We start from the raw sequence: 9,926 nt of genomic DNA on the forward strand, positions 1-9,926 counted from the left end.
TCCTCTTTTCCTCTCCTCATGTCTCCTCTCCGAAACCACAATTCCTGCCCTGAGTGACATGTTGGCTTATCTCCACCTGCTCGGCCTCTCCTCCATCTTCCCTCTCCCTCCTGCGTTATCTCCAGGCTGCAGAGCACACTGACTGAGGAAGACACATTTCTCCACCAGTTGTACTTTCCAGTTGACTTCCCTGTATCCCCTCTATATGCAGGGTTGGGAGGGTAGTTTTAAAAACGAATCGATTACTCCTCAAGCCTGGATACAGAAGTAATACATATGTACAGATCTAGACGGTCATACCTCATATTTGTCTTCTTTCATTCCCCTTCTCTACAACTCCTCCTCCTCCACTCGTTGTATCTCCACTGAAGTATGTCAGGCACTAATCTCTGGATTTTCACTTCTGCTCAAATTGTTGTTCTCGAGGCAAACAAAGTAAATGTCACACCTGACCCGACTCCTTATCACTTGCTTAACTATCCCCTGCCAACAACTGCAACCACAACAACAACAGCCATGACCTATGTTAAGGCAACCCAACTCCCAAATGTCACCTACACAACAGAGACAACAACAACAACACCAACACAACAACAAATACTAAGAAAACTCTCCTGGCTCTGCAAGAGAAGAAGAGGAGGAAGAAGTACTCAGATTACTTAAAGGGTCCCTATTATGCAAAGGCTAAATCCTAAAGACCCCACCAGAGGAACTTTCTTTCACACAGACTGCCCCCACCTGCCTGAATCGACTCAATTGGACTCCTTTGTTTACTTCTGGAACATAGTGACAACACTTTGTAACACTCGTGTTACTATTGGCTAGTGTGCCAACACATTGTTAGTGATAGGCTAAGGGGCGGGACATCTCTTAGTGTTTGACCAATCACACGGAGCAGCACCCAACTAATCAGAGCAGACTGGGCTCTGGTTTCAGACAGAGGGTGAAAAGAGGTGCGACAGCACAGGCAGTATGAGAAAAATAAAGAGCTTTTGTAACATTGAAGTTGTAATCATGTCACAGTAGAGTAAACAAAAACTAATATGGACCTGAAAATGAGCATAAAAGGGCCCCTTTAAAAGTATTTTTGAAATGGTAACCAATCACATTGTCTGTCAGCATCAACTACTAAAACCATCTGTGACGGCTTAAGGTCATGGGGTTCATTTAAACCGGGGACACTTTTTGAAAAGCCTGATTTTTGAAGTTGCTTGGAACAACAATTGATAATAGCAAATACAAAGACTTTCAGGTTGTTCATTCGCACAATAAGAAACCATAAAATGCAATGTAAATATGGAATTAATTCATCCGCATGCCGAAATCATGCATATCCCGATCAGTAACTTTACTTAACATGGTTTCTTTTGTATTGTCTGTGTTTTTATATACTCAAACTGATCCCCCACTAACATTGCCTAAAATTGTTTATTTTGCAGACCATTTTAAAATCCTCTGACCCCCAATGTCCCCAACTATAAACTTCCCACAGCTCATTCACGCATAACAGGCACACAAGACCTGCTGACCCACAGCACACACACAAGCTCACACACTCCCTCCTGGGCTAATCTCCTACAACCCCCCCCCCCCCCAGGAGCCAGTGCTTGCCTTTGATCAAAATACATTGTCAAGGCACACTGGGTGACCTGTGTGTGTGTGTGTGTGTGTGTGTGTGTGTGTGTGTGTGTGTGTGTGTGTGTGTGTGTGTGTGTGTGTGTGTGTGTGTGTGTGTGTGTGTGTGTGGTGTGTGTGTGTGTGTGTGTGTGTGTGTGTGTGTGTGTGTGTGTGTGTGTGTGTGTGTGTGTGTGTGTGTGTGTGTGTGTGTGTGTGTGTGTGTGTGTGTGTGTGTGTGTGTGTGTGTGTGTGTGTGTGTGTGTGTGTGTGTGTGAGAGAGAGAGAGAGAGAGAGAGAGAGAGAGGCAGAGAGAGAGAGAGGCAGAGGCAAAGAGACAGAGGTTTGGTGGGAGGTCCTAACCTGAAGTGCCGGATATTGTTGCGCTACTCCCTGCCCTCTAAGCCCTGACCAGGGGAAGCACGGCCAAAGAGCCTTTTGTTTAGCTGACCCTCAACCTCCCCTCCTCCCCCCGCCTCCCCCTCTTTCTTTCTTCTTGACCTTTTCTCCCTCGCTACTTGAACCTCAAACATACACTAATGCCAAACTCTTGGAATTGATCATCAAAGAGACCACCAAAGCTCATACCTATACTCATACTCATACTCACACACACACACACACACACACACACACACACACACACACACACACACACACACACACACACACACACACACACACACACACACACACACACACACACACACACACACACACACACACATATGCATTCCTGTTTTGTTGCCATAACAGCAGAGAGCCCTGATACCGAGCTTTGACCCTGTGTGCGAGTAGGTCATTCTTACCTTTAGGGGTCCACTGTGACAGTGGACGTGACACTGAGACGGTTCTTTCTAAAGGTAGGGCCAGGACCTTATAAAGTCTTAGGAGAAGGCGGCATGCATTCATACTCAGTGACATGTTGGTGGAGAAGGTGGATAAACTATAGGCATGATGGTTAGCACTAGCGGCGTGGCGTCAGCGATGCTAACTGTCTGTCTGATAGCTCAACCACTTTTGGTCCATTACATGGATTACAGAGGTTCATGGTGGTCCGAGGAAGAATCCTAATTACTTTTTATTATAGCAACATCGTCAAGTCAAGCTTTTTATTTGTCCAATACTTTGATTATAGTCCCTGCAAAACTAACATTTAGCTAGGCTACTTTTTGTTTACCCCTTTGTATTGCTTTTAAGGATGGTCTGTTTTCCGTTTGTCTGTTTCTCTGTTTCTCTGTCTTTAGGCACGGTTGTGAAAATACTTCTCGCACATTTTTCATTAAACTTGGAGGGAGAGGTTCTAGCATAGACCGAGAAGTCATTTGAAGCAGAGCCAAATCATGAGGCGCATAGACATTGTGTTTCACTTTCATAAAACATTGCAAGACAGACATGCTTGCTATGTTTGGCATTGGTTGATCTATGACCTTTTCTTCAAGTTAGCAAATGATAGCATGCTAACATGGTAGGTTAACGGTGATCCTAGTCAACAGTATAGCCTACCTGCTAAACATCAGCATGTTGTCATTATCCAAAGGCATGCTGACGTTAGCATAGCGAAAAGCACCATCTTGCTTGACCTGATGTTTCTAACGCACTGTAAGAGTACTATTTTTTCTTATATATCTGAAACCAAGTGGCTCCACGAGTCTCACTGGGGATGTGTTTGAATGCCGTTATAAGTTATAATTGGCATTTAAACTGCTTTTTATTAATTCAAAGACGGCTCTGAATTAATAATCAAATATGTTTCCTTTATTTACTACTGGATGAAAGTACAAAATGTACCCATCATTTTCCTCATGCTAGTATAGCCACATAAAAATCAAACCACCTGTTAAAATGCACCAGAATACAGGAAATCTATTTTTTTTCGTGGGGGAGGACCCCCACACCCCCCATTAAAAATGTCCCCCCCACATTCAGGATGCTTCCTACGCCCATGTTCATAGCTGTAGCCATTTCAGGTTACACGGTGTAGTCGAAGTGAGAGACACATTTACAGGTAGCCTGACTGGTTAGATCACACAGAGAATGATGCCTGTGTGTATTTCAGTGACGGGATGAAAAGAGTTTTGTAAATAAAATAGGGAGACTGCGGTTTGCAGACTCTGAGCTGTGTTGAGGACAGGTTCAATAGATGTGAGAAATTCATTGTGCCACTTTATACCACAGCAGAAAGGGAGACTTGAATTGGGTTAGCACCACTACAGAGTGTTCCCTCCGGCGCTGCAGCCATTAACATCTCATTCAACCATTTTATTCACCTGGTTCCATCATCATTGCTTTTTTCAAAAATGTGCCTATGTGCTTTTGACCAATTACATTTTCTCTTAAAAAGCTCAAATGTGTCTCTAACTGACGATATCTTTCTCTCTGGTTGTCTTGTTTTTTAAATGCAGGTGTGCAATTAGAGCACAATGAACACAGAGGAGACACCAAACCATTTCAACTATTTTAGTCACCGATCGCCTCATATACCTCAGGGTGTGTTCCCATTTCAAAGCTACCCTGCACAAACTCGGCTTTCTTTTATAATTGGAGGAAAATTGTGCGGCTACAAATAAACATTCATTGGGAGAGACTCATATTGTATATCAGGTTTATCTGGGTACATGCAAGCTGCAGGTAGCTCTCTGTAAAGGCTGTTGCGTTTAAGACTCATTCACTCAGATTGTTTGACAGTTTGTTGACTGTGAAGATGCAGATACTTATCACACTGCACAAAATATCAAGCGGGTATTTGGTATTCCGTGCATTGAAGCAATGACCTGGACACCCTTTTTTTTCCGATCTGAAGCCAACTGTGACATAAGTGTTCTTTTGTGTTTCAAAGTTCTTATTACCCCCATTGTATTCTGTCTTAATGCCATGTATGTCCTTGGCTGGAATAAAAGGTTGGGAAACAAAATCCTAAATAATATATAGCCTAATCACCGCAGCATTTGGTAACATTGATCAATATATTTAAAGTGAGTGGCTCTGAGGGTCACACAAAAGATATATCTAAACATAATTATTCCTTAACTACTTTTAGCATTATTAATTGTTTTTTCCTACTGCTACTACGACTACGACTACTGCTACTGCTACTACGACTACTACTGCTACTGCTACCGCTACCGCTACCACTACCACTACCACTACCACTACTACTACTACTACTACTACTACTACTACTACTACCACTACCACTACCACTGCCACCGCCACCGCCACCGCCACCACTACCACTACCACTACTACTACTACTAATACTGCTACCGCTACCGCTGCCACTGCCACTGCCCCTGCCACTGCCACTGCCACTGCCACTGCTACTGCCACCGCTACCGCTACCACTACCACTACCACTACTACTACTACTACTACTACTACTACTACTACTACTACTACTACTTCGTAGTGGTATAAGACAAATGCAGAGCTAGCTTAAAACTGAAAAACTGACATTTTTAGAAAATAGATATTTTAGAACTGACCCAAATCACGAGGGTGTAATTTATTTCAGAAACACTTTTTGTTATATTCCATGGAATGCTCTTAACATCCCGATAGCAATGAATATATGAAATGCTTTGACAATAAATACATAAAAACATTTAATCTGTGGAAGCCGACCAATCATCTGAGCCGGCCCGGCTAAAGTAACTGGATGGCCTACCTGCCTGTCAGCCTTCCATCTCGTGCACAAATTTATCTCGTGCCCTCATTGGTCATGTGCGCGTTCGTGTGTGTTGGAGGAGGGGCTCTGTGAGGAAGTGGCAGATTTTTTCCGGTTGTGTACTTTCGAATTCTAGCGCACTCGAGCTGGTTTCTCCAAAATGACATTTTTAAGTGTCATGTAAGCTCCAAGGGTCACACTGAGGATGTGTATGAACCTATGGTATGAACATAATAATTCATTAACTAGCTATTTTTTAGCATTATTACAAGGAGTTCTTCAGTTACTCATGTGGCTATTTTTATAGATCTGATGTCGTCACGTCAGCATGCTCAAGGTAGCATTTAGCTCAAAGCAGGTCTTGCTTAACATTATGTTGTTATAGCACTGTCAGTTTAACATAAATAACATTAACGTTGTGAGGTAGAGCATTTCCCTTATAGCTAGGTAGAATTAGCATGCTACCATGCTGAATGAATGAAAATTGTCAACACCCTGGTTACACTGATTTTTTCAGCAGGGCTAACCTTACTTTAGTAACATTATTGACAGGATTTCCCAATAACTTATGTGCCTATTTTTATACAGCCCATGCACGCCTTTATTTCCATGGTGTTCCACCTCTTGCACAAAACAATTAGTCATATAAAAAAAGGTCTTGGCACAGCTCAAAGTTGGTATAAGACGCACTCAGAACCAGTTTAAATCTGGAAGAATGGAACAAGCCCACGCTCATTAACAAAATGAAGCACCTGTTATGGGCATTGGAGGTTAAACCTATCTCGAACTTTAGTCATAACAAGTCAATTGTCTCAGGTTAATCAAACTGCTGTCTGTTATATCAGTGAGGCTTTCCAGTATGAAGTATTCTCAATATGTATTTACTTAAGAACACATACTTAATTACCTGCATTTGAAAAGGTTACTTGTGTAAAGGGTAAGGAAATTAGCAGGAAAATGTATTTAAAGTATGTATGCCGAATGTACCCTTTAAACATTAGACATAAGTGGGTACAATTCTGAAAACTATCCGTTATTTAGCATGAAAGAGACGGACAGAAATCATACAGTAAGACTTTAATCTTTGTTTGTGGCACACCGGCAATCCTACAGCAATTACCTCAATAAAAAGTATTTTTATGTTTCCACGCCGTGAAACCATTTTGTGCATAACACAGCCGGCTGAAGCGTTAACTGATCTGCCTCCAGTTAATTGTGTTATGTGCAGGCATGTGAACAGATAAGATTCAGAGGGGGGTGGGGGCTGAAACGCGGCACCTTTTACCCTGACACTTTTTAAAGACCAGCCCCAAATGTCCTTTCATATGCTTTCTGGTTTCGTAAATTGGTTTACTGTCGGGGTCAGGCGTTGAAAAACACACCTCGGTTTAAGTTCCTGCATATACTCTGCTTCTTCGACCTTATTTTCACAAGTCTAAGCATGATCCTGTATTTGTGAGATTATTTTAGGTGTGCTAAATAAATAGTCCCAGCACAGATACTGAACACTCTCAGGAACATTAGTATAACCTTCCAGAGTTTAGTACTTCTGTCATTTCTCTTTCAGCCTTTTACACTTGTTAGCACTCCGTCTCTTTTGTATGAAAGGAGAACTTGTTGTTTCATGTGTTGAGTTCACTCACTGACTTTCTGTGAGACAACAAGTAAGCTGCAGTTGGCAGGCAGGTATCTTTTTTATAGGGCGTCCTCCTAGACAAGTCAAAACTTGAACAATGGTTCGTCGTTATGCATGTCAGCCGAGGAGGAATGCTGGAGATCTGCCGGTATGTGAACCAGGGCAATTACTCTCATATACGTCAGCTCGAGCGTGTCTTCGGCAGCAAACCTGTAATTTCCCAATTACTAACCCTCATTGAAACTGCTTTGATGGCATTGGTAACACATTTCTGTTCATCTCTGGCCTCTTGAACCACAAACCTCTTAACAAGAAAAAAAATAATGATTTAGAAACTTTTCAGAGATCTATTTTAATGCAAAAAGCTTGGGGGGTTAATGATGGTTAAAAGATGCTAACAAAACATTAAGCGGGTGATTAATGGATAATTGATGTCATGAATAAAATGTTAAATTTGGTGTGTCATCCATAGTGGCTCCCACAGGGATCCTGCGTGGGAAATGAGGGGGACTTTAATGTCCTGGTATTTAACTTCCTCAAACTACAAGTTCCCTTAACTAGTTCTAGAAAGTCTGTCTCTATGATAGGAATTATAGCGTAAACTAGTATAACTATAGCAGGCTCTTTTGATGTCACAGATGGACACAGATTGATTAAAGAGGCCCTATTGTGCTTTTTGGGGTTTTCCCTTTCCTGTAGTGTAGTGTTTTTTGTGAATGTAAATGGTTTGCAAAGGCTAAAATCCCTGTTCTGGAAAATAGTGACATCACATCGTAACACTTGCTAGCGCTCCAATACATTGCACGTGATTGGCTTAGGGGCAAACGTCTCTTAACAGTTAACCAATCACAACAGAGCCAGCCAGCTAACCAATGAGAGCAGACTGGGCTCTAGTTTCAAACAGAGGCCAGGCAGCACAGGCAGTGTGAGAAAAAAAGAACATTAAAGCATGGAGACATGTCACAATAGAGGCACAACATAGGACCCCTTTAAAACTACTTAATATACTGTAGAAAAAATCAGAAAACCCTTTGTCCTACCTAAAGTGGAGACATTTACTAGGAGTGGCCGTTAGTAAATATCGTATGAAACACTCTCACAAACACAACTGAAACCAAAATAATTTACAAACATTTGTGAGAATCTCTTTGAATTTTTCCCATTTCGCTATTCACATGCTACATGCTAATAGGAGAGTGGTGTTTCTGAATAATGTCCCTAACGGACCCTCATATCTAGAGTCTTACAGTGCAGATAAAAGGCAAAAATAAAACATTTAACACAGAGGTAGTAAGAAATACGTAGCAGCGTAAAAAGGTTATGAAGCATTAGGAGGTAATAAAGAATCCCTGTATTGTTTCACTTATATTCTGACGTATGTAACTATGTGGCAGGTTTGCATATCGTCCCAGCCCTTAAGAGAGATCCTCTCTTTAGAAACTGTTAGGTTGAGCAGGCTTGTCTGCACACAGCGAAACTGACGCCGAAGGCAGTGCAGCGCAGCCAGTTTGCTGAAAAACTGCTTCTGGTAAAATAGGGAGCACAAAGCTGACTCAGTACCCACTGTCGGTAAACACCTCACTCCTCTATGGAAAATGTGACTGATCAGCAGCATAGCTTTCATGGAGTACATGCATTTAGAGAGCAATACATTCAGCATCAAATAGATGACTCATTCTCTTTTATTTCTGCTTTTTGTTTTTCCTGTTCTCACGTGAAACAATTTGCTGATAAGATATCAGAGTGTTTCCAAAGTAGTTTCACCCTTTTACAAGAACTTAGTCAACACATATTAAAATGTAAAGATTGTGCAATGTTTGAGACAGATTATTACACAATGTTTCACAGTAAAATGTCCTCATTTGCATTACATATCTACAGGGTCAAGTCCTTTTACTTCAGATGAGTATTTACTTGTATGCTGCTTTATTTGTTCACTACAGTTAAGAGATACATATTGTACTATTTTCTCCACATGTATCTGACAGCTGTTAGATTAAGATGTACTTGATTAAAAAAAGATGCACATAAGGCAACTCCAATTAGCTCCAAGTTAAAAACAAAAAACACAAGGTAATATTAAAATAGAAATATTTGTCAAATACAAATGTGGTTTTGGTTGGATTCTCAGTACTTATTTTTTTAATAATGAGGCCATATTGCTTTGATTCTAGGTCAAATTGTGCCTAACTCATCTCTATAACCTCCAGAGACCCACCCATTCATTGTTGTCCTCTGTGGAGCACATTAGGTTTTGGTCCATTACTTTGAGGTTATACATGCCACAGCATTAAGTCCAAGTGTATTCCACAGAGGACATCCTGGGCTTTTCAAACATATGACATATGTGGGGGTGTGACTTTGAAATTTCCCCCAAAAATACAACATCTGTATATATTCCATCTACTTTGTTGCATGTAAACATGTGTGTTTTTACTTAATTTAACAACAGTGTCCACAACAACATCAGAAAAAGATCCCATCCATGTACTGAGGCGTATTATATAAAAAATAAAAATAAGTAATTAAATAAATAAATATAACAGATAAATAATTAAATAAATGAAAATGCAATAACAAAAATATATGTACATAAATAAAAATAAATACATTGAATTAAAAAACACAAGTGGTCACAAAGGATTATGCTTAAAGACGCTTTACAAAGTTTAACAAATAAAATTGATTTTAAAAAAATGTAATTCACTTTTCATTAGTGCCGTTAATAGTGTATGTAAATGGTTTGCCAAAGTCATTTAATTAAAGAATCCAATAAATACGGGAGAGATTTTGAGAAAAATAAATATGTGAATGTGATTTTTGCCAATATAGGCCTAATCAAATAATTATTTTTAATTCAGTGTTGTTGATGTTCTCCATTTGATTTTATATTATCATCTGTTTAATAAATGGTGTTGTCCTCTCGTTCAGTTCGGTTTTTATACTCCGAGGATCTCCACCATGGGATCTCCACCCATGGATGTATAATAAGTCTCCACCCCATCCCCC

Source organism: Pseudochaenichthys georgianus, chromosome 13, assembly GCF_902827115.2.
Source record: "Pseudochaenichthys georgianus chromosome 13, fPseGeo1.2, whole genome shotgun sequence".
Taxonomy (NCBI): Eukaryota; Metazoa; Chordata; class Actinopteri; order Perciformes; family Channichthyidae; genus Pseudochaenichthys; species Pseudochaenichthys georgianus.